At 55.3% G+C, this 6870-nt stretch overlaps 1 protein-coding gene across 1 annotated transcript in view; it reads left to right on the forward strand.

Moving 5' to 3' along the window:
- The window catches only part of HOXB1 (homeobox B1), a 10549-nt gene that overhangs the window by 1552 nt on the left and 2127 nt on the right, over window positions 1-6870 (forward strand). The window lies entirely within an intron of this gene.

A 6870-nucleotide genomic window follows, 5' to 3' on the forward strand; every position in this document is an offset into this window, starting at 1 on the left:
GGCTGAGGGGGGACCCTTAAAATGAGCGGAGTAGCCGAGAAGCTGCCCCCAGCACCTTTTTGTAGGGTTAAGCAAAGCCCAGGCCCCCAGTTCGCCTTCTGCTGCCTTTGGGGGGTCCCCCCACTGATTTTTGGGCTGGGTTTGGTGTTTTCGGTGCCCGGGTGGGGTCATCCCCCCTCTCCAGGGAACGCTTGGAGCCCGGGAAACTTCGGCGTGGCCGCCTGATCTTTTATTTGGGGTTAAAAGCAGCAGAGCCGGGCTGGATTTCCACTCCGGGCCGTAAAAAGAAATAAAAGTGAAATAAGGAAAGCAAAGCGTCGACAGATGTTTTGGAAATTGCTGTTGGAAGCTGCGGATTCTCTCCTTCCGCTCGAACAAAGAGGAGGGGGGGGTCGCTTTTACGGCCACCTTTTTATTCCCAATAATCTCGCCAGGCGCTTTTCCCACCGAAGGAGCCGGCGATTCCCGGGAAAGGAGCGAGCTTTACCCGCAGCACCGGCGCGGATGGCGATTAAATATTCACGCCAACGTTGCTTAACACCTTCCCATCAATAAAAGGCAGCGCCTGGTGCGCGGCTGGCGCTGCTGGAGCCGAGTTTTCCCTCGCATCCCCGCCTGGGAGCCATCAGCACCCCCCTGCCCTCTCTCACCGCCTCCTCTCCGCTCCGAGAGTCCCCGAGTCTCGAGTTGCGGGGGGCAGGAGAGCCCGGGCGCAGCCCGAGGAGCGCCACAGAAGGCTATTCATTATCTTTAAGTTTATTTAATATCTCCGGCTTCTGGAACGCGCTCGGCGGCGGCGTTGGCACTGCCAGACGTTGGCTATCAAAGCGCCATTTGTTCCAGCGCTTCCCAGATTTCCCCTCTCTCCTCCTCCTCCCCCTCGCCAGCCCCATTCCAGACGGCGCCTCCTCATCCAGCCTAAAAAAAAAATGAGGGGAAATCTCCTAAAGCAGCGGATTTCCACACGCACACGCCCTTCCCGCCGTGGGGAAGGGAGGAGGGGAAGGGCGAGGCCGAGGGAGGGGACAAGAGGGATCCCCCTGCACGGGACCCCCCCTTCCGCCGGCGAAGGGACAGGGATGGGGGGCGGGGGAAGGGATCCCAGGACCCCCCCCCAAATTAAACCCCGAGCCCTCATCGATACAAATCCCTAACGAGGGCCCTGTAATGACTTCCCGAAGTCGCTGCAGGTCTGGGGAAGGGATGCCAGTCACAGCCACAGATCAATTCTACACCCACGGAAAGTGACTTAATAAATGGAAGCTCGCCAGTTATTATCCCTGCTAACAGCAGGCCCCTTCTTATTTGTCCTAATTAGCAAGACTGAAATGTCGGAGAGGAGAAGGGGAATATTCAATAAAATCTAAATTATTGAATGGCTGTAAGATTCCGCCATTAGTTCAGCCATTCTTTACCTTCTTCGAAATGTCAAACAAATGGGGAGCGAATATTTGCAACGCTGCCCTTCTGTTCCGCGCAACTGGAGGGCATATATTAAGCGTATTAAGCATATTAAGCATATTCAGCCCTTGATTGTTGTCAAAACACCGCAATTGCCTGGCGATTATTAAGCCGGGAATATGCAAATGAGCGGCGCCCGCACGTGTTGGCGGGGCTGCTGAGGTAATATTTATTTTGTGCTGCTCCGGGCGGGGGATGTGTTTGCTGAAGAGCTCCTCGAAGCCCTGGAGGTGCTGGAACAACGCGGGAAGATCTTCCGTGGAGGAAAAGGCCAATCGGGAATCGGGCCTGGGAGGCGGGAAGAGTTGACTTCTCCTGGGAATTCTGCTGCTTTTCCGGGAATGTTCCTCTCCCCGGCTGAGCTGTAGCATCGTGTTCCAGTTTTTCATCGCATCCCAGTCCTCAGCTCTCCCAAAGCTCCTCCACCAGTAAAAAGGAGGAGCTGGGAGAGCAAACCTTGCCCTGCTCGTGTCCCGGAACCTCCCGCATCCATCCCGGTGATTTTTTTCCTTGCTGGAAGGTGAAAATAGAGGGGAAAAAAACGGGAAGAAACCAAAGATTCGCCCCAGCTCGTCCCATTGGATCTGGTTCTCCACCCCAGCGAGGTCCCCGTTACCCCAGCGCTGTTTGATATCGATAAAGCCGAGCTGCTGATACCAGCGATTGATGAAGATGTTAATTAATTCATGCGCTTGTTGGAGGGCGGGGTGAGGAGCGAGCGTGGCAGGGCCTGCGGTCGGGATCTGGATGAATCCCGAGGGATTTGGGACCCGGGGGCAGCAGTCCCAGACCCCTCCTCTCCACCCTCGCCCAGTAAAAAACACGCAAATGAACCTCATTAATGGGACGAGCCGGGCTCCAGCCTCACTGCAGCCCATGGAAAAGGCCGAGGGGATTTCCAGGGAAGCAGGACAGGATTCCCCGAGCCAGCGGAGGAGGAATTTGATCCCTTGGCGCTGAAGGAGGCGGGGTTTCAGGGGTCTGGGCCACCCTGAAAAGAGGAAAAAAGGGGAAATCGGGAGATTTTCACACAATCTTCCACTCCAGGAGGTGCTGGGGAAACGCAGAGCTCCAGGCGTGGCCCTGGCCCAAGTGGCCCAAGTGGCCCAAGTGTCCCAAATGTCCCAAATGTCCCAAGTGTCCCATCCCTCCCGGGGGATGCTGAGCACCTGCGGAGCGTCCCTGTGCGGGGACCTCGGGACCCTCCGCCTGTCCCCATCCCTTGAACAATTATTCTACTTTCTCCTAATTACCTGGGCTTTTCCCGCGGATAACCCGGTGCTTGTAACTCATTAAGTCCCTCCTGCGCCTCTTTGGACTCCTGAACCCCGCAGCATTTCCCCGATGTGCTCCTTTTATTCCCCCTCTGCAGTTTTTTCCCCCCCAGGAGCAGCCGAGCGGGCCGGGAGCTCTCCCAGCCCCATGCCGGGGCCATAAATTCCGCTGTCAAGTCCTTTTGGTGATCACCGAGTCCTCAGCCAAACTCGCAGCCCCGCTCCTTATAAATCACCTCGCCAGGAGCCACGAGTGACATTTCTTACGCACGACACCAACTTTCTCCGCCGAGGGTTATTTTTAACTCCAAAAACGAAGCATCTGAACACTCCGCAGCCTTTGGAAATGCCTCGTTCCTCCTCTGCCGACTGCACAAAAAACCTCCCTGGTTTGTCTCGGGAAAAGATTTCTTACAGGAGGTGCTCCCACAAATTTCCTTTGGAGGAACGCGATTCTCCCCCGCGCCAGGAGAGTGGTTTAAAAGCAAATTAAGCCCCTTTTTAGGGCAGGGATGGATCTTCCCTCCCTCTTTCCCCCGGGATGCTGCAGCCTCGGGATCCGGGGAGTCGCTTTGTGCCCCTCAGGGGGAGAAGCTGCTCTCAAGAAAAGCTTGATTAAAATGTTTAAAATCAAGCTTTAAAAATCAAGACTTAAACCCGAGATTTAAAATCAAGATTTAAAAATCGAGATTTAAAAATCAAGATTTGAAATCAAGATTTAAGAATCGAGATTTAGAATCCAGATTTAAAAATCAAGATTTAGAATCCAGATTTAAACCCCAGATTTAGAATCCAGATTTAAAACCCAGATGCTTCCATGGGGTTGAAACAAAAGCGGGGGGTTCTCCCGCAGGGCCGAAACCCCTCTGGCTGATTCAGGAGAGACGGGGCCGTGTTTCCACTCGGGGACAGCGAAGATTTTTGTCACAGCGAGTGCCCCGGGCTGGACGGAGGGGACAAGGACAGGGGGTGGCTTTGGTGGCACCGAGAGCTCCGGCCCAAAACGCTGCCGTGCCCGCTGTGCCCTCCTCATCCCCTGCCCGCGCTCGGCTCCAAGGCCGAGGTTTGGGGCGGCAGCTCCTGGAGCGCTCCGGGCCCTCCTCAGCCGCGGGGAAGCGGCTCCGTGGGATCTGGAGCGGGGAATTTCCCCCCTCTGCCTCCCACGGGACAGCGCAGCTTCTCCTCCCGGGAACCAGAGCTGGGAATTCACCCCGCCCTCATCCTCATTCACGCCCGGATATTTCATTTTAACCCCCAAACTGTGCCCGAGAGGAGGGATAACTCCCTGTCGCCCTCGGTGCTGCGGTGAAAATCAAAGAATGGATAAATGAGAGGCCGAGGGAGGGTAGGACCGAGCTCTGGGCAGTTGGGAATCTCCAGCCACACTTTTTTCCTTGACCGCCTTCCCTCTCTCAGCTCCCCATAAAGGAGGTTCGAAAGGAAAAAATAAAAGTGTCAAGGACAGAAAGAGGCTCAGTCGGGGCTTGGTTGTTAAAAATAAGCTGATATTTCTTTGTCCAGCGGGTTACGAAGGTCTGAACTGAAGTTCCGCACTTCCGCAAGGGCAATTAAAACTAATTAATAATAATAATAACAACAGCAGCAGCAGAAATTTGGTGTAGGGCAAGAGGACACAAAGGAAATTTCAGTTCCCAAGTGATTCCCAGAATCTCTGCACCCACTTGGGTGCTGCGGCTTCCCAAAGCAGTCCCCACAAGCCACCGTTTTGGGGCAGAATATGTGACCTTGGGGAAGCCGGGGCCGGAGAGGAGCGCGGGGGGGGACGGAGCATCCTGGGAGCGCCGGGAAGGGATCCCCAGGCCCCGGGAGAGGGTTGGGAACGCGGCCCCGTCTTCCATCCCGGCTTGTGCCGGTGTTCCCTGCCCCCGGCAGGTACGGCCCGAGGGGCTGCGGGGAGGAGCAGCCGGGGGCGAGCAGCGGGGACAAGGTGGCGACCATTTCTGGGGAGAAATCGGCCCCTTTTTCCCTCGCCTGGGGTTACACGCAGAGAGAGACCCCAAAAAAGCGACTTTTCCAAAGTGACTCCAGCCCCGCATCCCCTCCTCGGCTCCATCTCCACCTCCACCCCGCCTCAGCCCTCATCCGACCGTCAGCTCCACGGAGGGACCAAAAAAAGCCTTTCCCAAAGTGATTCCAGGGAATCCGCTCCCAAAATTCCACGTCCCCACCTCGCCGTCCCCAGCCCCGCGGCTCGTCCCCGGCTCGGGAGCTTTGCAGAATTTTGCAGAGTTTGAGCAATCGTGGCTCAAATTCGGACCCCGGTCCCATCCGATCTCTCCACCCAGCAGAGAAATTCGGTGTTTGCACCCCAGGGCCGCCTCAGCTCTAATTTAGGCTTCGCTGAGAGGACGCGCAGGAAAAGTTTCCCCTCCACAGCTCGGGATCAGGGATTTTTCTCGATTTTAATGACATCAAACATCCCCCTGATGCACCAGCGGAGTGAGATCAGGGCGGAAAACCATCAGACAGCACGAAACGATTGATTCGAGGCTGAAATAAACATCCACCCTTTCCTTTTTTTCATTTTACAGCCATGAATCATCTCCGAGACATCCATTTAAACGCGGACGCAACGAAATATAAAAGGAATCAAATTAGAAATCGATTTCTCTTGCGAGGGGAACGACGGGAGAGTTGCTCTGAATCTTTACATTCAGTTTATGCAAAGAAGGAGGCAGAGAGTTTTGGAGAAGGTTTGCAACCCAAAATGTTTTATTCCCGAGTCTCTCAGCATCAGCAAAGTCGGCGGAATAAATGAATAAATGGGCGCGCAGCTCTGGAAAAGTTCATTATTATTTTTTTATTGAAGGATGGGAGCTGCAACTGGCTAAAAGTCGAGTTTTCCTTCGGGGGAGGGATTGGAAGGAAGGGAAAACGTTGATGCCGGGGCTGCCTGGGCTGAAATTTCTCAGCAAACGTTCCCCCAACGTGTTGCATCAGCCGAAGCTCGCAGCGAAAGGACGCGGGTTTGCCTTTCAAAGTGAACTTTTGGCCTGGGGTAAAAGAGAGAGAGAGAGAGGAGAGAGAGGGAGCAGAGCCCTCCTGGTCCTTCTGGGAGTGTGGCCGAGCAGTAAATATCCTGACAAGTAACAAATGACTGTGGGCGTCGGATTGTTGGGTGCTCTTGTCTCCCTTCCGCCAACAAGTAAATAAATGTTGCCTACCTATGTTCCCATTCTCTGAGCGCCCGAGTGGCCGGGCTGGAGGCCGGCTCTGCCCACCTCCTCCTCAGCTGGACCCTGCTCCGGCCTGGCCGCGCCTCCGAGCCGAGATCAAACCAGAAACGCCGAGCTTAGTGCCCCACAATTGCTTAAAACCCCTAGAAATTGGTGTTGGTAGGAAGTGTGCGGGTGCGTGGATGGACGGGCAGATCCCGAGGCGGACACGGGGATCGGTTTCAGTTCCGTTCCCGTAATTGCCAGGCCGGGCCATGGCATCGCTCCAACAAAAGCCATTCTGTCTCCCCGTAACTTTATTTCGCCGCCTCATTAGAATATTGATCTAATTACGGTGCTTTTACCCCGGACACAAAGCCCGTGTGGCGAAATTAAAGCGAAAATGGAGCGGATTTTTCTTAGGAGCTTTTAGCGGACTCCTCATCCCGGAAAAGGCCAAGCGCGACCCAAGGCACTTTGTGGGGAAGAGTTTCCAAGTGAATAAAAGAGCATCCCTTTGTGTTTATGGGCGCAGGGCGGTCACACCTCCCCATCCCCTCTTCCTCTTTTCTCTTTCTCACACGGAGCCGGCATCGGGGAAAACCTTTTTAAGTCGGGGCGAGGGGAAGTTCTGCCTGAAATCGGCTCCTCGCATAACTCGGGGGCCTTTTTAGCACTTAAAACACTCGCGGGTCATTCCAAACCTTCCCCCAGCCCCTCTGCACCTCCCCGCACCCCACCTCGCTGCTCTCTTCTAAAGTCTTTGAGGAAAGATTTTGACGCGTCCGTGTTGTTATCAGATTGATGGGCAGGGTTTGATTGAAGCCCCTTTGTCATGCAAATGTCAGGCCCTTGATGGATGAGCCCGGAGCTGGGACAAACTTCGGGAGCCCCGCGCTCATTGGGCTGGGCCCGCTCCGTGCCCGCCCCGCCCGCGGGGCCCCCCCGGCCCCGCCGAG

Source organism: Corvus brachyrhynchos, unplaced genomic scaffold (genome assembly GCF_000691975.1).
Source record: "Corvus brachyrhynchos isolate BGI_N302 unplaced genomic scaffold, ASM69197v1 scaffold47, whole genome shotgun sequence".
NCBI classification, from domain to species: domain Eukaryota; kingdom Metazoa; phylum Chordata; class Aves; order Passeriformes; family Corvidae; genus Corvus; species Corvus brachyrhynchos.